The 23,411-nt window shown below is 45.3% G+C and overlaps 2 pseudogenes; both read right to left on the bottom strand.

Moving 5' to 3' along the window:
* Positions 1-2,784: 2,784 nt before the first annotated feature.
* Positions 2,785-7,321, bottom strand: LOC133775086 (ATP-dependent RNA helicase DDX19A-like; annotated as a pseudogene).
* Positions 7,322-19,781: 12,460 nt separating this feature from the next.
* Positions 19,782-19,907, bottom strand: LOC133775534 (U2 spliceosomal RNA; annotated as a pseudogene).
* Between the last annotated feature and the right edge of the window lie 3,504 nt (positions 19,908-23,411).

Raw genomic sequence — 23,411 nt, forward strand, 5'->3', positions numbered from 1 at the left:
AAGAAGGTTTTAAAAATACTACTTATATCTGATTTCAATTTTCTTCTGAAAAATTTTTTTTTGTATTTTCCAAATTTTTTATAATGGCCATGTAGTGCTTAGATAATCCAAAAACTGCTTTAACTGTTAAACTGTTTTAAGTTCTAGCTTTATACTTGGAGACCCAGACTTCTTCTCACTTAAAGCATCAAGCAGATTGCCAGACGTATTTCTGTCTAGCTACTCACTCCAATCTCCCACAACCCTCCTCGGCAAAGCATACACACTGCATTGGCTTGGAAGTCACTGGCTATGACCAAGAAAGAACCAGACTGGTGGCTGGCACTTGAAGATGATTCTTTAAAAAAAAAAAGATTCATTTTTATTTATTTGAAATGGAGAGTCACACAGAGAGAGAGAGACAGAGACAGAGAGACAGAGAGAGAGAGAGAGCGAGAGAAGTTTTCCATCCACTGGTTCACTCCCCAAATGGCTGCAACAGCTGGGGTTGGGTGAAGTATGAAACTCAACCTCAATACCATCTATTCTTTCTAAATTTCCCTTGTGAGTTTTCTCCCAGAATTATTCTGTATTATGAGTCTAAGTTTCAATTAAGAACCACAAATCCATTTTTGGAACAAGAAGGTGTCAAAACCTACTCTTGTTTCTTAGTTCCTCTTTTCACTCCTTCTATGTCCTCAAAGTCACTGACATGCTGGCACCTGCTGGATCATGGGACTGATGCAATAATCTGATTTCTCAGCTGCCAGCTTTTTCTACCTGCCATACATCCTGCATATCTCTGCCAGACCAATTTTCCCAAAAAACAATTTCATCACTTCCTTTCTGTGATTTCAGTATCCATGACAATTTACTACTCAATCCAAGTACCATTTTCTATGGTTTGAATGATGGTGTCTCCTCCAAAATTGATGTTAAAACTTAATCCCTAACACGACAGTATTAAGAGGCATGGCCTTTGTGGGGGTAGTTATTGTAAGGGCAGAGTCGTCATGAATGGGATTATACCCTAGGTTGATGGGCGTGCTCTCTTCTTCTGCCATCTAAGGACATAGCACTCCTCCGTGCCATAGAATGAATCAACACAGCACCCCCTAGAAACAGAAAAAGGCCCTCACCAGACACCAGCCTTGCTGGTGCCTTCATCTTGGACTTCCCAAGCCTCCAGAGCCATGAGAAATAAATTTCTGTTCTTTATAAATTACCTAGCCTTGTATAATTTGTTCCAGAAACACAACTGGATTAAGACACTGTTCCAACAGTCAAATCTTTGTCTTCTACCTGACGAGACTTTTCTTTGCCCACAAGTCCAGGATGATCTCCTCGCTCTTCCTACAGAGTATTTTGTTTCTCCTACTGAAAATTGCTTGTCTTCATATTCATTTCCCTTGAAATCCCACTTTTCTCTCATGAACAAATTCCACTCCTTCCTGAAGCTTTCTTGAATCTCAGAAATCCTTACCTTCTGGAAACCAATGGCAATTTCTCTGGAATAACCTTCATGTTCAATAAGAGATGAGGGAGCAGGCATTTGGAAGAGTGGATAAGTTGCCACTTGGGTTGCCTGCATCCTATATCAGAGTGCCTGGGTTCAGTAAAAGAATCCCTGGAGACTAAAGCTCACCAAACTCAATATATTTTTACATCACTGGTGTCCCCTTATAACCTGATGGCTAGACCTACAGACTTATCCTTTTCGGGGCCTCCCCCTGTAACCACCCTTGTTCCCCTCTACTCTGTCACTCCCACACAGGCTAGAGATGGCCTGTACCCTCCAAGTCAGAGAACAAGCAGGGGCTGCCCAGCAGATCCTAGGCAAGCAATTAGCCACAGCATCCAGATTAGTGCAATGATGGGGGAAATGCTTGCCAAAAAAAGAAAAAAAAATAGACAAAATGAATAGAATTACCAATATTCCAAAGTTGTGTAAAGAATTTTTTTTCTAGTATCCTCCATCATTTGTATAACCTTTCATCAAGGCCAATCATGATTTGAAATGAGGCAGGTAGTTTCTCTCTACTCATGCCTTCATCAATGTGGTGGTTTCTAGGTCTGTGGTATTAAAATACCAGTCTCCTCTGTGGGCGCAGTGTAAGGGCAGGCACCACTGACGGGTGGGGCTTCTCGGCAGGTTATTTCCCCAATCTTAACCAAATCACCCACATCTAATCTAGCTTCTTATTAAAATGTCCCAGGGCCAGTGCTGTGGTATAGCGGGTAAAGCTGTTGCCTGCAGTGCCGGCATCCCATATTGGCCCCAGTTTGAGTCCAGCTGCTCCATTTCTAATCCAGCTCTCTGCTATGGCCTGGGAAAGCAGTAGAAGATGATCCAAGTCCTTGGGCCCCTGCACCTGCGTGGGGTACCCAGAGCTCCTGGCTCCTGGCTTCAGATCGGCACAGCTCCAGCCATTGCAGCCAACTGGGGAGTGAACCAGTGGATGGAAGACCTCTCTCTTCTGGGTGTGTGTGTGTCTCCTTCTCTCTCTGTGTAACTCTGACTTTCAAATAAATAAATAAATCTTAAATAAATAAATAAATAAAGTGTCCCTGCAGTCTGTCAGGATATCCATGCTGTACGTGTGTTCACTGCCAGGCCCACTGCCAGGGTGGCCAGTGCGCCCACTCTGATGAGGTTGGGGTCCTTGCCGAGGCGGCCAGCGCGCCCACTCTGATGAGGTCGGGGTCCTTGCAGAGGCTCTTGCTGCTGTCCCTGGGAGGTCCTCATCAAAGCCGATGACAACAGGTGCGGGTTCAGCACCAGTACCATGGGCACCCGCATGCGGGTCACCAGGACTTTTCCTTGCCTGCTTGGAGGCACGCAGCCACTGCAGCCATCTGCCCCACCATCCTTTCACCGCTCACAGAGCCACCTTCTTCTGACAGTTCTGCTGCCATCCAACTGGCTGTGTGGCAGGGATGGCAGGAGAGCACAGCTTGAGTCATGGCAGGGGCCCTGCAGAGGCTGCCCAGGACATGATATGGTCTGATGGTGTCCATGCCTCCTCCTTCAGCTTCGGTTTGGTAACACTTGGGTCTGGGGCCAGTTTCTGAGCAAACTTCCACACAGTGTCTAGGGAGATGGCAGAGAAAAGCCAGGTCTGGCAGTTCCTGGACAGCTGTATCCTCCTGACATGAGGGCTCTGATATTGGTGGCCCTGAGTACCTAGCATCACCTCGGCCCCATCCAGAGCAAACATGCTGATCTTTGCAGGGTCAATGGACTTGAGCTTGGAGCACCAGTCTGAGACCCCACGAGTACCAGTGCCGTTCTGCTCACTGGCCTGCCTCTTTGCAATTCACTGCCTTGAACAGCGAGAGCTGGCTTCAGCTCAGGTTGAAGTTGTCCATCTGTTCAGTCACCTCTCTCGTTTGAAGGGTGAGCTCATATGTCAGGAAGAGGCACAGAGGCTGGGTGGATCTGTCTGCAGGTTCTACGTGGTTAGGCCAACACAAAGGCATCTGTTTACCAGTACAGACTAAGACTGGGCAGTTCAGTCCTACAGGGGTTCAGCAAGCATCAAAGGCAAAGCATTCTCTTGTATCTTGAATGGATGGCTCAAATAAATGGTTTAGACGCCCTGGGCATGATGTAGTTTGGCCAAAGCTCCTGAAAAGATTTTTACTGAATGGAGGAGAGAGTTGGGTCCAGCTGCAGGACTTCCACTTCATTTATTCACAGGGCTGCTTTTGATCAGCTTGTGGAGTAAACACTGTGCAGTCTACCCTACCTCTTCCCCATCCGACTCCTCTGCCCCAGCACTCCTGAAACAGCACCATAGGCTTCTGTCAAAGACTATCCATCTATGGCTGGAGAAATTTTCTCAAGTTAATGTTCACATGTTGACACAAGACATGGAGTAAATTGTTTACCAAATTTTAGAATTTTTTAAAAGATTTATTTATGTATTTGAAATGCAGAGTTACACAGAGAAGTCTTCCATCTGCTGGTTCACTCCCCAAGTAGCTGCAATGAAGCAAGGAGCTTCTTCTGGGTCTCCCATGCGGGTGCAGGGGCCCAAGCACTTGGGCCATCTTCCATTGCTCTCCCTGGCCATAGCGGAGAGCTGGGTTGGAAGAGGAGCAGCCGGGATTCAAATCCGCACCCACATGGAATGCCAGCACTACAGGCTGCAATTTTACTCACTACACCACAGCGCTGGCCTCCAGAAATTTATTTTGAATAGCTACTTTGAGAGGAAGGAAAGCTACCTCCAGGTGAGATTGTGGATGCACTCTGTTGTTATAAGCAAGGCTTCTGAAAACTGTGAAATGTGGAAGGGTCTTTCTTCTGCCTTCCTGTTTCCTTCAGCTGGATCACTCCATGCAACCTCCTGTCTCAGACTCAATTTTGCTCTCAGCTGACCACCTCTTATCACGAACTAGGTTGAACCCCTCAAACACTCTTAGAGAACTCCATATATTTCCTTCTTCTCTTTCACAATTATCACTAAACATTTCTGTAATTATTCATTAGTGGACTCCTCTAATAGACCATAGGCTCTGTGATGGAGTGGCCACTCTCTATTGCTTCCCACTAATCTAGCACCCATGTTACCGTTCAACAAACATTTATCAAGCATTGGTTATATGCAAGACATCATGCTAGGTACTTCGGACACAGGATGGACAACAATTCCTGCCCTAATAAAACTTGCATCCAAGAACGGGAATGGAAACAACCAATGACAAACATAGCAAGTTATGTGACATGTTAAAAGATAGAAACAGCTATGGGAAAAAGACACCGCAGAGCAGGGGAAGGAAGGGAAGTTGGTTGCAGGGTGAACTAGGAGAGTCAGGTGAAACCTCATGGGGAAGATGGGGTTGAAGCAAAGACTTAAGAGAGGCAAGGAAATTAGATTAGCAGATACCTGGGCAAGAATGTGCCAGGCTGAGGGCGCAGCTAGAACAGATTTCATAAGGCAGGAGGGAGCTGGTTTGTTCTAAGAACACAGAGGAGGCAGTGTGACTGCCGTGGAGTCAGAGAATACTAGAAGATCAGAGATGCTCAAGAAATATTTGCAAGTGCGTGAATGAAGAAACAATACTTGTTACTAAATTCTGCCGAAGGAACTTTCACGTGGCTTGTGTATTTCCCAACAGGCGAGCAAACAATGTCCCGTCCACAAGCTGTGATCTCACACACATTAAGAGGCAGCTCCCCGAGGCATTGTGCATTCCCATTGCAGTCAGCAACCCCTGGCTGCATCAAGACTTGGCCACGTGTCCTCTTAACGGTGGGCCACCAGGCCCCTCTTAGCCTTGATTCAGGCAATGGAGTCTGGAGCTGAGGTGATAACGGGAGTCTGTGGCTCTGGTCACAAGCCCCTGGTGCTGACAGCCCACTCCACCTTCAAGGCTGACGTGCTGGGAACCGAAGTGCAGGCAGAGGTACAAGAAGGCATTCAGAGAGGCCGAGAGGCACTAATCTCACTCAGCACATTGAGTAGATGGAGATGGACAGGAAAATAGGCTCTTTGTGAACCGAAAGCCACCCTCCGGAAAGACGTCTGTCAGAGATTTCCCAGTACCACTGCAGGAGCAGCTCTCAGATGCTTGGCCAACTCTCAGGACCTCCTGGGAAGTGTTCTCCCAGATGCAGATCCTGGGATCCCGTGTCTGGATCGTGGGGACCTGGGAATCAGTGCTTTTAACAGCACCCCAAGACATTGTCACGAGCAGCCAAGGTTGGAAACTACTGCTCTACTGTCCTGACAGCAAGTCTGCACTGGACCCAAAACTCTCCCTTTCACTAATGCTGTGGGTTTTTACTGAGGGTGTTTTAGGCGTCAATGATCAGGTTACATCACGATGGTCAAGGTGGGGAGTCCTGCCAGATTTTCTACTGGAAAAAGTCCTCTTCAGATTATAAACACTGCTGTGGGACAATAGTGACAGAAGCTGTCGCACTTCCCAGGGTTCTCCTCACCTCCACCAGCAAGCTCTTCCAGTAGGAGCACCAGTTTGTGAGCAGCTGGAGATGTTTGCACACATTCATATTAATGAATTACACAGGGAAGATGGGGAGCTTGAAAATCTTGGAGGCCTACAGATAATCTAGTAAACAGTGGTGTGGATGATGGGCGTGGGAGCCGATCACCAAGACGGCGCACCCAGTGATCCCCACCTGTTGGTGTTCATGACCTTGGAGAGTTCCTTTCACCCCACTCTGTGGATCTGCACTGTCTACGGCACAGAGCTGGCACGTTGCTGTTTCAGTTAGGTTATTAAACACACACTGCGGCTTGCATCTTAGGCTCTCTTTACCGCTTGGTTCCCTCACCCTGGGGGAAGCCAGTTGTCATGTCGTGGGGACATCCGGACAGCCTTCAAGAGAGGGGCACATTATGAAGAGCCAGCGACCCAGAACGGGGCTGAGGCCAGCCAACAATGCAAATGAGCTAGGACATGGATCCTCCAGCCCCAGGCAAGCTTTCGGATGACTGTAGCCCCCGTCAAGAGTTGAGGGCAACCTCACAAACCATCCTGAGCAGAACTCAGCTGATCTTCCCCCTTGAGTCCTGGCCCACAGGCATCATGTGAGATCATGAATGTGTGGTGTTTTAAGCTATGGAATCATTGCTACATAGCAATACATAGTACGATAGTGAGTTCAACAGTTCATCAGGGAACACAATCCCAGTCCAGACTTTTCTCTCCAACTAAGCCATATAGCATTTTCATAAATTTTAACTAAAGTACAGAATATAGGTGTGTGTATGTGTGTCTACAGGGGCTGGTGTTCTGGTGTATGGGCTAAGCATCTGCCTGCAGCACTGGCATCCCATGTGGGCAACGGTTTCAGTCTTGGCTGCTCCACTTCCGATCCAGCTCTCTGCTGTGGCCTGGGAAAGCAGTAGAAGATGCCAAGTCTTTGAGCCCCTGCACCCATGTTGGAGACCTGGAGGAGGCTCCTGACTCCTGGCTTCAGATCGGCTCAGCTCCGGCCAATGTGGCCATTTGGGGAGTGAAGCAGCAGATGGAAGACCTTTCTCTCTGCCTTTCCCTCTCTCTGTCTGTAACTCTACCTCTCAAATAAATAAATAAATAAATAATCTTTTTTTTAAAAAAGTGTACAAATCATAAAGGAGCATATCCCTTTATGTAACTCCCAGATCAGGAAGCAAAATGTTACCAGGACCCCAGAAACATTCTCTCGCCTCTCTGCTATTACTAACCATCTCCACCTTAAAGGCAACCAGTTTAGCATAGAATAGTTTTGCCAGCTTTTGAACTCTATGTAACTGGAATCATGCAGTACTTGCATAAACTCTTTTGTGTCTGGCTTCACGACCTCACCATGTTTGTGAGACTTGTCCATATCGCTTTGTGCATCACAAGTATCTGCTGAATTGTCTGACTTCTAGTAGGCATGGAGCCTAGATACCAGTTTTTGTCAGATATATGAAACACAAACTTCTCCCACATTTTTTCATTCTCATAATCGGATCTTTTGACACAGGAAGTTCTTAGTTCTCATACAGTTCTATTTATTGCTTATTTCCTTCATTGTTTGTGCATCTTGTTTGAGAAGTAATTGCCTGTGCTAAGGTCATGAAGATGTTCTTGTTTTCTTTTAGAAGCTCTGTTTTCATAAAGTACATATGGAATTGATTTTTGTGTATTATATAGCATAGAAGTCGTAATTCACTTTTCCTATGTTGATATCCAGTTGATTCAGGATACGTATGATGGTCATTCTTTTTCTTGCACTCTATTGTACCTTTGTCATAAATCTAGTGACTGGGCAAACATTGAGACACAGCAGGTTAAGCTGCCTTCCAATGTGGGATAATACATCCCATATTGGAGAGCTGGTTCCAGTCCCTGCTGCTATACTTCAATCCAGCTTCCTGATAACGTGCCTGGGAAGAAGGCAGATGATGATGCAAGTATTTGGGTCCCTGCCACCCAGGTGGAAAAGCCAGATGGAGTACGTGATCACCTTTAGGGGCTCCTGGCTTCGACCTGGCCCAGATCGGGCTGTTGTGGCCATGTGGGGAGTGAACCAATGGATAGAAGATTTCAATTTCTGTGTCTCTCACTCTGCTTTTCAAGTAAATAAATATTTGAAAGTAAATACATAAAGCTTGTGATTTCATACGGTCAGTTTCTGGAACGTCTGTTGTTTTCCAGTCTCTGTGTCTGCCCTTGCATCACCACTGTGTTAGCTAGGATGGCATTATGCTAAGATTTCACAGCTAGCTCTTCAAGACTACTTCCGGCTATCATGGTCCTTTGCATTTCCATATAAAATGGACAACAATTCCTACACATATACAAACCTTGCTGGGATTTGGGAGGGATTACATCAAATCTATAGATCACTGAGAAAATTGACATTTCTAAAATACCAAATCTATCAACCAATAAACATGATGTATCTTTCCATTTATTTATGTCTTGATTAATGTCCCTAATATTCCATAGTTTCAGTAATAAAGTATCAGTAATATTTATGCTAGAAAAGGGGGGGCTAATGTTTTGCCATTTAAAAATGCTTTACCTTGAAATAATTTTAGATTTATAGAAGAGTGACATAGTCAGAACTCCTACAAGCCCATCACTCAGCTTTGCCTAAAGGGAATATTTTTATAAGCATAGCACATTTATTAAAACTAAGAGACTAACATTGGTAATTACTACCCCAGGCTATAGACTTTATTCTGATTTCCCCAGTTCCTTAACGTCCTTGCTCTATTCCTGCTCTAATTCCGGTAATCACGTAGGTTTAGGGGCTGGCATGGGTAAGAAAGCAGACCCCATCCACGCTCAGTATCTTGTCTCCCCTCCGTCCGGTCACCCTCACCCCCGCCTCCGGCATCTCTGTTCTTCTACAGGGCTTTTGGCATTCATGGAGGCAGTCTAGGGGAGGAGTCAGCAGGTAGGGAGGCCTAGCTGGTGATACTCCCTAGTGGGGAGAGGTGTCTGCACGGAACACCCCTCCTCCTCCTCCTCCTGAAAGCTGGGGCCCCAACTTTCCCCTTCCATTTGGGTCCCTGATCAAATACCCTCCTTCAGAGAGGCCTTCCTTGAGCACATTATTGAAAATACGCCCTGTGACTGGTGTTTGGCACCGTGCTTAAGATGCTGCGCAGGATGCCCAACTCCATATCAGAGTCCCAGCTCTGCTTCTGATTCCAGCTTCCTGCTAATGCACACTTTGCGTGTCCTTGCCACTCATGTGTGAGAGCCGGTTCCTGACTCCCAGCCTCAGCCTGGCCCAGCCCCGGCTGCCGCAGGCATTTGAAGAGTGAACCAGCAGGTGGAAGATGATTTTTGTCTCTCTTCCTTTCAGATAAATTAAGTGAATATGTTTTTATTATTTTTAAATGATAAATAAAACAGCACCCTGCTCTCTGATGCCCTGACCGTGCTTGTCCTTTCTCATAGAACTGTCAGCTCCCGGTGTGATATACACAATGTGTTGCTGGTTTACTGTCTGTCTCTCCATTGGATCTAAGCTATCTCTGAGTTTCAAGGGAGTTCTCTTATTCACTGTTATTCTCAGCATTTAGAACCACACTGGGAACCCTGCGAGGTGCTCAGTAATTTTTGCTTTCAATTACCGAATGAATGTGCAGCTTTCTGGAGAAACATCCAAGACCCTCAGCATCAGTGTGAGGGCGGGAAGAAGGCGGGTTGGTGATGCAAAAATTCCCATCTTCCCCAGCACGGCTGTAAAGAGCCTGCCATTTACCTGGAGGGTGATGGAAAATGCACGCCATATTGTCTTTGTCCTTTAACTGCTGATCTAATGGAACACCCGAGACCATGTTAATTATAAAGACTAGATGTGTATGGGTTTCATTCTAGGGTACTGGAGGCCTGTTAGTATGGCACAAGCAACGTCTCGGCTTCTGGTGAGAGCCAAGTGCTGCTTCAAGTCATAGATAAAGGCGGCAGGGTAAGCAGGTGCGTGGGGAAGACATCACATGGCGAGAGAGCAAGCAGGAGAAGCCTGAGAACAGGAAGTCACCCAACAGCGTGCTCTCGCGAGAACTCATGCAGCCCCGCGAGAGCGAGAAACTCTTGGCTCCCAGAAGGCAGCAGTGTCGTCCAGGGGGCCCAGGGGGCCCCACCCCTGGGCCCCGTTGAGTGTCCACGCTGCTACGCAGAGGAATGAGGTCCCCAGGTGAGTTTTGGGGAGCAGGTTTATTCAAACTGTGACACATACGGAGTCGGAACTCTGAATCTCGACTCACTAGCTTTTAGTCTCTGGGCAAGTTATTTACTTTGAATGTAAATATTCTCACCAGGGGGATCCGGCGCTGTGGCATAGTGGGTAAAGCTGCTGCCTGCAGTGCCGCCATCCCATTTGGGCGCCTGTTCGAGTCCCGGCTGTTCCACTTCCGCCTCTCTGCTAAAGGCCTGGGAAAGCAGTGAAAGATAACCCAAGTCCTTGGGCCCCTGCACCCGTGTGGGAGACCAGGAAGAAGTGCCTGGCTCCTGGCTTCAGATTGGCACAGCTCCGGCCATTGTGGCCATTTGGGGAGTGAATCAGCAGATGGAAGACCTCGTTCTCTGTCTCTACCTATCTCTGGAACTCTTTCAAAAAATAAATCTTAAAGAAAAAAAAAAAATTCTAACCTGCAAGGTGGACATAGGATTATCTGTCTTGCAAGTTTCCTCTGAAAGCTGAGGATATTACTATATTTGACTTAATAGTCAACTGTATAGGCATTTAAAAAATTACTGGTGAGGGTGTGTGTGTGTGTGTGTGTGTGTATCCATGGGCATGGCTGTATTGTGGTAAGGACTGGGAGCACTTTGAGGTTAAATAATGGGAACAAAGTCAGTAGCATGGAAGTGAGGAGTTTTAAATTTGCAAGGCGCTTTGATCTTTTTTTATGGGGATGCTGCAAATTTGTAACAAGGTCCCTTGAAAGATAAAAGGGGAGGAAAGGAAAGCAAAATAGCCAAAGACTCAACTGAAATGAGATTGCAAGTAGAGCGTACTTATAGAAGCACTTAGGAATGGAGTGGCAAAGTGACAAAATGAAGTGGACCCTGGAGGTGGCGTCTCAAGATGATTTTGGGCAGGATTGGCGAAGTTCACGTCTTACTCTCCTACCAACCAGTTGATATTCCTTCTTTTCAGCCAACACAATCCCGATTTTATTTACAGAGTTTGTAATTAAGAAGCTGCAGGCCTGCTCAAAGTCCTTTTCCTACCCACTGCATTTGTTTGACAAACAGAAAGCAGATGTCTGAGTACAGTAAATTAAGTGCTTCATTAAAAAAAGAATTGCACGTGTTTTAGTTGGGTATCTTGGTGTAAGTGGCAAGACTCAACTCCAACCAGCTTAAGCAAAAAGTGACTAAAAAGGCATTTCTTAGGTGGTGCAGCTGCTGAGTTGGGGAATCAGGTGCAGCTACTTGTAGGGGTACATAGGATGATGTCAGGATTCTGCTTATCTATTGCTTGGCTCTGTTTCCACTGTGTTGACTTCCTTCTTTGCAGAATCTCTCCTCACCACTAGCCAATGATGGCTTCAGCCATACTACAAGGAAGAGAACTTAAGCACAGAGTCCTGGGCTGAGTGCAATTGTCTCTGATTGACTTGAGGTCTACATCTGTCTATCACTAAGCATTGACTCCAGGTAACACCCTCTTCTGAAACAGAAATATGGGCCCACCTGTGGAATGTGGGCTAAGAGTGGGAGGGAGGATGGACCTGTAGGGGAGGAATCAGGCTGTGTCACAGGGTGAATAAGTACCAAAGAATAAAAATAACAGATGTCTGCTGTGTCAGGTCATCAAAGTCACAGTCCATGTCCTTTGTCATAGGACAGCACTTGCTTTATAAGATTGAGGTTCGTTATCTTTTAGGGTTAAACCTAGCTTGCTGGCTTCTCGTCTGTAAAGGCCCTGTCCTTTAGCCGATAAATTTATTCAGCCCACTGAAAAACTCATCTAAGATTCTTAAAGAAATCTACTCCATTGTGCATAAAAATATTTAGCTGAGGCCGGCGCCATGGCTCACTAGGCTAATCCTCCGCCTTGCGGCGCCGGCACACCAGGTTCTAGTCCCGGTCGGGGCACCGATCCTGTCCCGGTTGCCCCTCTTCCAGGCCAGCTCTCTGCTGTGGCCAGGGAGTGCAGTGGAGGATGGCCCAAGTGCTTGGGCCCTGCACCCCATGGGAGACCAGGAGAAGCGCCTGGCTCCTGCCATCGGAACAGCGCGGTGCGCCGGCCGCAGCGCGCCTACCGCAGCGGCCATTGGAGGGTGAACCAACAGCAAAAAGGAAGACCTTTCTCTCTGTCTCTCTCACTGTCCACTCTGCCTGTCAAAAAAAAAAAAAAAATTTAGCTGAGAAGGGAAATGAATTTACAGAGAAGAAAAAGAAGAGGGAGACAAATGTGAGCTCAAAACGATGGAGAGGTCGGCGCCGCGATTCACTAGGCTAATCCTCCACCTGCAGCACCGGCACCCTGGGTTCTAGTCCTGGTTGGGGCACTGGATTCCGTCCCGGTTGCTCCTCTTCCAGTCTAGCTCTCTGCTGTGGCCCGGGAGAGCAGTGGAGGATGGCCCAGGTCCTTGGGCCCTGCACCTGCATGGGAGACCAGGAGGAAGCACCTGGATCCTGGCTTTGGATTGGCGCAGCGTGCCGGCCGTAGCAGCCATTTTGGGGGTGAACCAACAGAAGGAAGACGTTTCTGTCTGTCTCTCTCTCACTGTCTAACTTTGCCTGTCCAAAAAAAAAAAAAAAAAGATGGAGAAAAAGCTGAGACAGCATAGAGGAGCAAGCCCATCATATTTTCCCCTCCCTGCTTCTTAGGTTGGGTTCCCTAGAAGTAGAGCCAGCAGTGCTCTCAGGAGAGGGAAGCATCCTAGGGCAGGACAAGCAGCAATGCTCCAGTCTGGTCCCAACGGGAAGCTCTGTAGCACAGACTGTACCGTGAGTCAATCCCACCTGGAGGCAATGGGCCAGGCTTTTGTACCCTGTGCCAATCAGTCAGCTCCTGTTTGGTCAAGGGAAAATTTCCAGAGAATGGAACAGCTGTGAGCTATTATCCACCAACACTCCCAGCAGCTGGGGGATGGAGGATTGGCAGACAAAGGCGATAGGAGAGAGAGAGAGTAACCACCAGCAGCCACGGCACCTGCAACCTGCTCTTCAAGAGCACTTTGCCTGGAGCTCTTAATACAATGAGTCTTAATACAATGTCCTGTTGCATAGTTGATCTTTGTGCTTTCTAAATATCTGCTCCCCCTAATAAGCCATGCCCCTGATGTTCACCTCTCTACATGGCTTTGATATCATACAGTCTCCAAAGATAGGCCTCAAGAAGATGTGTAGCTTCAACCTTTGCCTTCTTGGAATGCTCTCACCACTATGTGAGGAGGCATGGCCTAAACCCTGAGTGGTGAGTAGCCGTGGAGAGAGAAAGGTCTTGGGACAACACAGATCAAGAGGTGCAGCCCTCCCAGGGCCCCAGCTACTGCACCCGCTGAATGCTGCCACGTGAATGAGCTCAGGGGAGACAACACAAGGGACACTCAACTGACAAGACTGTGGCAACACTTGATCATCACTGTTTTATGTACCTCAGCTTAGGGTCATTTGTTACACCATGATTGACAACTGAAACACTCACCTGTTTTTGTTCCTTCAAATCCATCCTCCACACTGCTTTGCAAAGCCTGGATCTCACCACATCTTTGCTGTGCTTAAGAAAATCCTAAGGAACTGCTACTCTTTACAGAATCGAGTCTCAACTCCTAAGTCTGCCATGTGGCACATGAAATCCTTCACAAGCTATCCCTAGTCTGCTTTTTCCAACTTCGTCTTCAGCCCTGAAAAGCATTCTGTAGTGACAATGAACCTGACCCTATCCCACACACAATACAGTCACATGACATCCCCTAGTCCACCCATCATATGACCGACCCAACTCCAAGGGCATATTCTCCTCCCAGCCTTCCTCGGCTCCTTCAGTACATCCCATCATTCTTGTCTCTGTGCCTTAACACCTTCTTGCCACCATTATATCCACTAATCATGTTGGCTTGTGCCTGTCCCTCCTGCACACCACAAGTTCCATCAGCACAGGAACCAAGTTGTATTCATTTGTGAACCAAGTTCAATGCCCAACTTGAACTTCAGCTTCACTAGTGATTGGCTGATGTAGAATGCCACCAAGGGGCTGCTTGAGAACAGGTACAAATGCCACCAACAAGGGGCTGCTTGAGAACAGGTACAAAGTTCCCTTTGTCCTGTTAGACTCTCACATGATAGGAGCTCACCCAGGATGAGGTTAATGGGATTCAGTGATAGGGAATCGAAAAGTTAAGACATGAAGAAGCAAAACTATAGAAAAGAATAGATTAAGAAGTTCTATAAGAAGACAGCTGGGAGACGGAGTAGTCAATTGGCAGCATCAACTAGAAATTATGGAGAACACATTCTCACAGTTCTCTGAACACTGATTTCAGTTCTCTATGTCTCCCTCTATCTTAATGGCGCCAGTAGTGAGTTTGGAGAGAGGAAGCAGAGGGCTCCCTCTGATGTGGTTTGAGGACCCATGGGGCTGACTTTTCTCAGGCACCTCCCCCCGGAGGCCCTGGCACAGACTCTGCACTCATAGATAGGGACGGAGTGAGGCAGTGCCAGGACGGAGTCCAGGCCCGCGGCCCGACCCTGCCCAGTGATTTCCACATGGCGTCTTATCTGCCGTGATAAACTGGAGCCCTGCAGACAGGCCGGGAGCACAGCCCGCCTTCTTTGTCAGCCCTGGGGCAAGAACAGGACCAGTCTTCCCCAGGGTGTCTGTGTTTAGTTGCATCATTCAGAAAACTCAAGCTGACTTCCATTTTCCATCATTTTTTTTAATTAAACTTTTATTTAATGAATATAAATTTCCAAAGTATAGCTTATGGGTTACAGTGGCTTCCCCCCTCCCATAACTTCCCACCCGCCCGCAACCCTCCCCTTTCCCGCTCCCTTTCCCCTTCCATTCATGTAAAGATTCATTTTCAATTCTCTTTGTATACAGAAGATCAGTTTAGTATATATTAGGTAAAGATTTCAACATTTTGCCCATATAGCAACATAAAGTGAAAAAACTACCATTGGATTACTAATTATAACATTAAATAGCAATGTACAGCACATTAAAGACAGAGATCCTACATAATTTTTTTTTCAAATTAATTAATTTTCTATGCCATTTCCATTTTAACACCAGGTTTTTTTTTTTTTCATTTCCAATTCTCTTTATATACAGAAGATCACTTCAGTATATAATTAGTAAAGACCTCATCAGTTTGTGCCCACACAGAAACGCAAAGTATAAAAATACTGTTTCAGTACTAGTTATAGCATCACTTCGCTTTAGACGACACATTAGGGACAGATCCCACATGGGGTGTAAGTACACAGTGACTCCTGTTGCTGATTTAACAATTTGACACTCCTGTTCATGGCGTCAGTAATCTCCCTAGGCTCTAGTCATGAGTTGCCAGGGCTATGGAAGCCTTTAGAGTTCGCTGACTTTGATCTTATTCCGATAGGGTCATAGTCAAAATGGAAGTTCTCTCCTCCCTTCGGAGAAGGGTACCTCCTCCTTTGATGGCCCCTTTCTTTCCACTGGGATCTCACTCACAGAGATCATTCATTTAGGTCTTTTTTTTTTTTTCCCCCATGATATCTTGGCTTTCCATGCCTGCTATACTCTCATGGGCTCTTCCGCCAGATCCGAATGCCTTGAGGGCTGATTCTGAGGCCAGAGTGTTGTTTAGGACATCTGCCATTCTATGAGTCTGCTGTGTATCCCACTTCCCATGTTGGATCTTTCTTTCCCTTTTTGATTCTATCAGTTAGTATTAGCAGATACTTGTCTTGTTTGTGTGGTCTCTTTGACTCTTAGACCTATCAGAGCTATCAATTGTGAACTGAAATTGATCACTTGGACTAGTGCGATGGCATTGGTACATGCCATCTTGATGGGATTGTGTTGGAATCCCCTGGCACATTTCTAACTCCACCATTTGCGGCCAGTCCGATTGAGCATGTTCCAAATTGTTCATCTCCTCCCTCTCTTTTTCCACTCTTAGATTTAACAGGGATCACTTTTCAGTTAAAATTTAAACACCTAAGAATAATTGTGTGTTAATTACTGAGTTCAACCACTAGTACTAGAACAACAACAACAACAACAAATACTAAAAAGGATAAAGTATTACATTGTACATCTAAAGTCAGGACAGGAGCTGATCAGTTCATTGTTGCTTATAGTGTCCATTTCACTTAACAGGTTTCCCCTTTGGCGCTCAGTTGTCACCGATCAGGGAAAACAAATGATATTTGTCTCTTTGGGACTGGCTTAATTCACTCAGCATGATGTTTTCCAGATTGCTCCATCTTGTTGCAAATGACTGGGTTTCATTGTTTCTTACTGCTGTATAGTATTCTATGGAGTACATGTCCCATAATTTCTTTATCCAGTCTACTGTTGATGGGCATTTGGGTTGGTTCCAGGTCTTAGCTATTGTGAATTGAGCTGCAATAAACATTAATGTGCAGATGGCTTTTTTATTTGCCAAATTAATTTCCTTTGGGTAAATTCCAAGGAGTGGGATGGCTGGGTTGTATGGTAGGGTTATGTTCAGGTTTCTGAGGAATCTCCAGACAGACTTCCATAGTGGCTTAACCAGTTTGCATTCCCACCAACAGTGGGTTAGTGTCCCTTTTCCCCCACATCCTCTCCAGCATCTGTTGTTGGTAGATTTCTGAATGTGAGCCATTCTCACCGGGGTGAGATGGAACCTCATTGTGGTTTTGATTTGCATTTCTCTGATTGCTAGTGATCTTGAACATTTTTTCATGTGTCTGTTGGCCATTTGGATTTCCTCTTTCGAAAAATGTCTCTTGAGGTCCTTGGCCCATCTCTTAAGTGGGTTGTTTGTTTTGTTGTTGTGGATTTTCTTGATTTCTTTGTAGATTCTGGTTATCAATCCTTTATCTGTAGTATAGTTTGCGAATATTTTTTCCCATTCTGTTGGTTGCCTCTTCACTTTCCTGACTGTTTCTTTTGAAGTACAGAAACTTCTCAATTTGATGCAATCCCAAATGTTAATTTTGGTTTTGACTGCCTGTGCTGTTGGAGTATTTTCCAGGAAGTCTTTGCCTGTGCCTATATCTTGCAGGGTTTCTCCAATGCTCTCTAATAATTTGATGGTTTCGGGTCATAGATTTAAGTCTTTAATCCATGTTGAGTGAATTTTTGTGTAAGGTGATAGGTATGGGTCTTGCTTCAAGCTTCTGCACGTGGAAATCCAATTTTCCCAGCACCATTTATTGAATAGACTGTCCTTATTCCAGGGATTAGATTTGGATCTTTGGTCAAATATAAGTTGGCTGTAGATGTTTGGATTGATTTCTGGTGTTTCTATTCTGTTCCATTGGTCTATCCATCTGTTTCTGTACCAGTACCATGCTGTTTTGATAACAACTGCCCTGTAGTATGTCCTGAAATCAGGTATTGTGATGCCTCCGGCTTTGTTTTTGTTGTACAGGATTGCTTTGGCTATTCGAGGTCTTCTGTGTCTCCATATGAATTTCAGCATCATTTTTTCCAGATCTGAGAAGAAGGTCTTCGGGATCTTGATGGGTATTGCATTGAATGTATAAATTGCTTTTGAGAGAATAGACATTTTGATGATATTGATTCTTCCAATCCATGAGCATGGAAGATTTCTCCATTTTTTGGTATCCTCTTCTATTTCTTTCTGTAAGGTTTTGTAGTTTTCATCGTAGAGATCTTTAACGTCTTTGGTTAAGTTTATTCCAAGGTATTTGATTGTTTTTGTAGCTATTGTGAATGGGATTGATTTTAGAAGTTCTTCCTCAGCCGTGGCATTGCCTGTGTATACAAAGGCTGTTGATTTTTGTGCATTGATTTTATATCCTGCTACTTTGCCAAACTCTTCGATGAGTTCTAGCAGTCTTTTAGTAGAGTTCTTTGGGTCCCCTAAATAAAGAATCATATCATCTGCAAAGAGGGATAGTTTGAGTTCGTCCTTCCCGATTTGTATCCCTTTAATTTCTTTTTCTTGCCTAATAGCTCTGGCCAAAACTTCCAGAACTATATTGAATAGCAGTGGTGAGAGAGGGCATCCCTGTCTGGTACCAGATTTCAGTGGAAATGCTTCCAGCTTTTCCCCATTCAATAGGATGTTGGCCGTGGGTTTTTCATATATTGCGTTGATTGTATTAAGGAATGTTCCTTCCATACCCAGTTTGCTTAGAGTTTTCAGCATGAAAGGGTGTTGTATTTTATCAAATGCTTTCTCTGCGTCTATTGAGAGAATCATATGGTTTTTCTTCTGCAGTCTGTTAATGTAGTGTATTACGTTGATTGTTTTGCGAATGTTGAACCATCCCTGCATACCGGGGATGAATCCCACTTGGTCTGGGTGGATGATCTTTCTGATGTGTTGTTGCATTCTATTGGCCAGAATTTTATTGAGTATTTTTGCATCTATGTTCATCAGGGATATTGGTCTGTAATTCTCTTTCAATGTTGCATCTCTTTCTGGCTTAGGAATTAAGGTGATGGTGGCTTCATAGAAAGAATTTGGGAGGATTCCCTCTTTTTCGATTGCTCTGAATAGTTTGAGAAGCATTGGAGTTAGTTCTTCTTTAAATGTCTGGTAGAATTCAGCAGTGAATCCATCTGGCCCTGGGCTTTTCTTTGTTGGGAGGGCCTTTATTACTGTTTCAATTTCTGTGTCAGTTATTGGTCTGTTTAGGTTTTCTATGTCTTCCTGGCTCAATTTAGGGAGGTTGTATGTGTCCAAGAATCTGTCCATTTCTGATAGATTTCCCTGTTTGCTGGCATACAAGTCCTTGTAGTAATTTCTGATGATTCTTTTTATTTCTGCGGCGTCTGTTGTTACGTTTCCCATTTCATCTCTGATCCTATTGATTTGGGTCTTTTCTTTTTTTAGTTAGTTGGGCCAATGGGGTGTCAATTTTGTTTATTTTTTCAAAAAACCAGCTCCTCGTTTGGCTGATTTTTTGTAATGTTTTTTTGGATTCAATCCTGTTGATTTCTTCTCTGATTTTAATTATTTCTCTTCTCCTACTGGGTTTGGGTTTGGTTTGCTGCAGATTTTCTAGAACCTTGAGATGACTTGAAAGCTCATCTATTTGGTGCCTTTCCAATTTCTTGATGTAGGCACCTATTGATATAAACTTTCCTCTTAACACTGCTTTTGTTGTATCCCATAGGTTTTGGTATGTTGTACTGTTATCCTCATTTACTTCCAGAAAATTTTTGATTTCTCTTTTAATTTCTTCTATGACCCATTGTTCATTCAGGAGCATGTTGTTCAATCTCCATGTGTTTGCACGTGCTCTAGGGATTCCTGAGTTGCCAATTTCCAATTTCATTCCTTTGTGGTCTGAGAAGCTTCATTTTCCATCATTTAACTTGGCGGGAGAGGAGGTGGTGGTGGTGGGTGTCTTGGGTTGGCGTTATCGTTCCCAAAGTGTGCCATTTGTGAGATGGGACATTGAGTAAGCAGGTACGCTCATGGGAGTCCCTAGAGAAATTCCCAAGTTCGGCTACCTCAGAACCACTCGGAGGGCTAGTTAGCGACAGGTGGCTTTCAGGGTGCAGCTGGCACTGCTCCACAGCACAGTGGAGGACCCATGGTTCACACACTCCGTTGTATGTTTCAAAAGAGCTACTCGAGAGGATTTTGAAGGTGCCTGTCACAGAGAAAAGATAAATGTTTGAGATGATGTCTATGCCAGTTAGCCTGTTCTGATCACTATACATTGAATGCATGTCTTGAAATATCATGCAGCGTCCATATATATATATAATTAATGTGCCTCAATAAAATTTTTAAATGTAAATACACTTGATCTTAGCCAAAAGGCTGAGAAGCGATTAAATATAAATAAATAATGACAACACCCACATAGATTGCTGAGCTCCATACCCAGAGTTTCTGGTTCATTTGCACGTCTAGCAAATTCCCAGGTGATGCTGTAGCTTCCAGCATGAAGACCACACTTTGAGCACCACTGCCCTAACCGTGAACTTCACTGGGGAAAGAACTGGGCCTTTTATCTCCATGTGCTCAGTGCCCAGCATACAGTAGGTGTTCAATGCATGCTTTTTTATTTGAAAGACACTAAAGTTGATCATAATTACTAAAAAAGTTATTCAAAAAGCATTCTGTTGTGTGTCATTAGTAGCATCTTTTTGAATTAGAATTCTTCTAAAAAGCTCATGGAAAATTCATATTATGAAAAAAATGATGCATGGATTTCAAAAATTTTTGCACCAAAAGAAGCTTACCTTTTTTTTCAAAAGGAAATGCAGAGGCAGAGAAGAAATCTGTCTTCCATCTGCTGGTTTACACCCCAGATGGCCACAATGGCTGGAGCTGGGTTGATTCGAAGCCAGGAGCTAGGAGCCAGGAGTTTCTTCTGGGACTCCCATGTGGGTGAAGGGGCCAAGTACTTGGGAAATCTTCCACTGCTTTCCCAGGCACATTAGCAGGGAGCCAAATTGGAAGTAAAGCAACCAGGACTTGCTGGCATTGCAGGTGGTAGATTAACCTGCTATGCCACAGCACTGGCCCTAGTAGGCTTAACTTTTAATTCCATTTTTCCATAAACTTTTTTAAGTACCCTCACTTCAAGGATTAAAACCCAATCTTCATTTAAGTTAGGTCTCCCATTTTATCTCACCCAGTAAACTACTAGAGAAAGCAACTCGGATAAGACTTTCCAGCAAACAAAGTACAGAGACACAAATCATTCAAGTACATCCAGAAAAAGAATTTCCCTGGAGGTGACCATAAACTGCTCTTGATGTTGCGTTTGCTTGACTTCAAGTGATAGACACACTTCCCCCAACAACTTAGGTGGAAGGCAGAATGCACTGCTTTGCAGAACACACCCAAGGAGAGTTATAACAACCCGGACCCAGCAGGGATGTTGCTGAGCCCAAGGAAGAAGCAGAACCAGGTTTCCCAGAGCAACCAGGCCTCCCCTTTGCTCTCTCTCCTCAGCCTCCCTCTCCACCTGGGCTCTGTCACTCTAGGCTGGCTTTCTCCCGTTACAGTCCGGTCCAGGAAGAGCCCCCCTGAGCTTGGATTGGAGGGTGGTGTCCTGTAAGAAAATGGCACGCTGCGCCCCCCGGTGGCCATGAGGGGAGGAGGGGCGTGGCTCCTGGAGATGGGGTCACTCCAAGCAGAAGTCAGTCAGTGTGCTTTTGCCCAGAGAAGCCCCATGTACGTGTGGGTGAACATTCGAGCTCTTTAAGTAAACAAGAAGACCAGCAAATCAGCTCTGGAGAGGCACTAAAGCCAGCGACCCCAGGGAAGACCAGCGTGAAATTTGGGAAGCACTTGAGAAACGTCCCGCAGTGCCAGTGGGGTGTTACTGCTTGATGCTCCTGTAACTCGTACCCTCAAGTGAGCGGGTTGGAATGCAAGACACATGTTTTCCGAATATATATCAGACCCCAGTTACCAACAGATGATGTTCTCAAGGGTGTGACCATGGTGTTCTGAGATCTGTGGAAAAGGTTTTTCTGCTCTGTCTCTTCATTGACCCAAAGTCAGTAACAAATTATTCCCTGTGCCTTTGGATTTTTATACTGAAAACTGCTAGTGTGGGAGGCGGAGGGCCAGATGACAACCCATACTGTCCATTGTCTTTTAGACACTTGGGACGGTCCTTTTCCTATGTGAATCTGTTTTGCATTTCAAATACCTCTGTGTCACTTTTCCTTTAGATGAAGGCCCAGGGACAAAGATTGTTGAGGGAAAAAATTGCACTGTAGCACACATTGTTGCCAAAATAAGCATATGAATGAGACCTAAGTTGCCCAAGTTCAAACTTACTTTGAAATTTGAGTGTGCAGAACCCTAGTTTGCCTCTCTCCAATGCACCTCACAGTGTGTGGCTGGCGATTGTTATGGTGACTTTTCTTTGTGACAGTTGTTCAGGTGACAATTTCTGGGACTTCTCCATCATGTTTTTACGCTGAGACTTACTGTTTGATATTCTGCGTGCTGTTATTGTTGAAGGTAGAAGAGTTCAGAATGTGCTGTGTTTGATGAGAAATCAAACTGGGAATAACTAAAATCTAAAAACTGAGTAATTTGAAAAAAATGACAAATAAAATGAAACACATTATGAAAACATGAATATTTTCTTCTGGCATAATTGAGAGTAAAACAAAAAACCAAAGGTTAATGCCAAGGCGTGCGAAGTAAATGTTAGTGACTACTAACAGACGTAGAAGTTAGAAGTGTTTATTTCGGGAATGCTAGACCCCTGTAAGATTATTTTCAGGGTGCAGGAATAGATACGTGAATTCAGAGGTGGTGCCCTAATAACAACAACAAAGCCCTGGACGCTTCAGTCACAGCCCAGAATCAGAAAACTTGGGAGTAGTCAATTTGACTTCTGTTTTTAAGCTCACGGGAGTTTTTGTAGATGTGCTGACATTGAGGAATAGGCTAGATGGCTTCCCTTAAATGTGCCTGGTTGAAGAAGCAGCTGAGTAGCTCGTTAAACCCAGGGAGCCCTGCTCTCCTCTGGAGACCCTGACTGAACAGGCGCAGCCCTGGAATCTGGCCCCTTCCCTGAGGGACCCAGGTGATGCTTACATTGGCTCCAGCCTGGGAAGCCCCAGGGAGGCTGGATTTTCCCAACTTCCCTTGTGGAAAGAGTTCCATGGGACTCTAGATGAGCGCACAGATCCCTTTGTCCCCACCCAGACCAGGGAATCCGAATTTTTGGCTCAGCAGTCTGGCAATCTGCTTAAAAATATTCTTTTTATCTGAGAAATGGTGGTAAAGTCCCACTGGTTCTCATCTTGGGCTTACCGTTAGAATCTGGGGGTACTTGTGTGTGTGGATGGTAAAACACACAAGGGTAAGAGTTACCACCGGAGAGAGTGCATTCGCAGGGCCGTGCAGCCATCACCACTATTCAGTTCTAGAACATTTTCTTCTAAGATCTGGGAGGTTTTAAAACAGGCAGAGATCTAGACTGTGCCACAACCAAATAAACGAGAATCCCCGGAGTGGGAGCAGACGTCAGTGCTCTGAAGGGTTCCAGGGGATTATATTGCACAGCCAAGTTCAGGACCACCTGGGAGTCTTGGGTGATGGATCCCTCCAGGGTCCCGCACGCACACTGTTGCTCCTCATTCCAGAAGAGCAGCCTCACTTCGCCCTGTGCTGCTCTCTTCTGCAGGGACTGCTCACTTTTATCTTCATGCCTCCTCAATGCATCAGTTCTTAAGTCCTTCTCAGGAATGGTAACCAAATTTCCTGCTGCTTTCCTACCCCTTCCATGGGGCCTTAGTCCTGGGTATGATCTTAAAGGTTCCCCCTCAGGGAAAAGGAAGGAACGAGTTTATTTAGAGT

Source organism: Lepus europaeus, chromosome 16, assembly GCF_033115175.1.
Source record: "Lepus europaeus isolate LE1 chromosome 16, mLepTim1.pri, whole genome shotgun sequence".
Classification (NCBI taxonomy): Eukaryota; Metazoa; Chordata; class Mammalia; order Lagomorpha; family Leporidae; genus Lepus; species Lepus europaeus.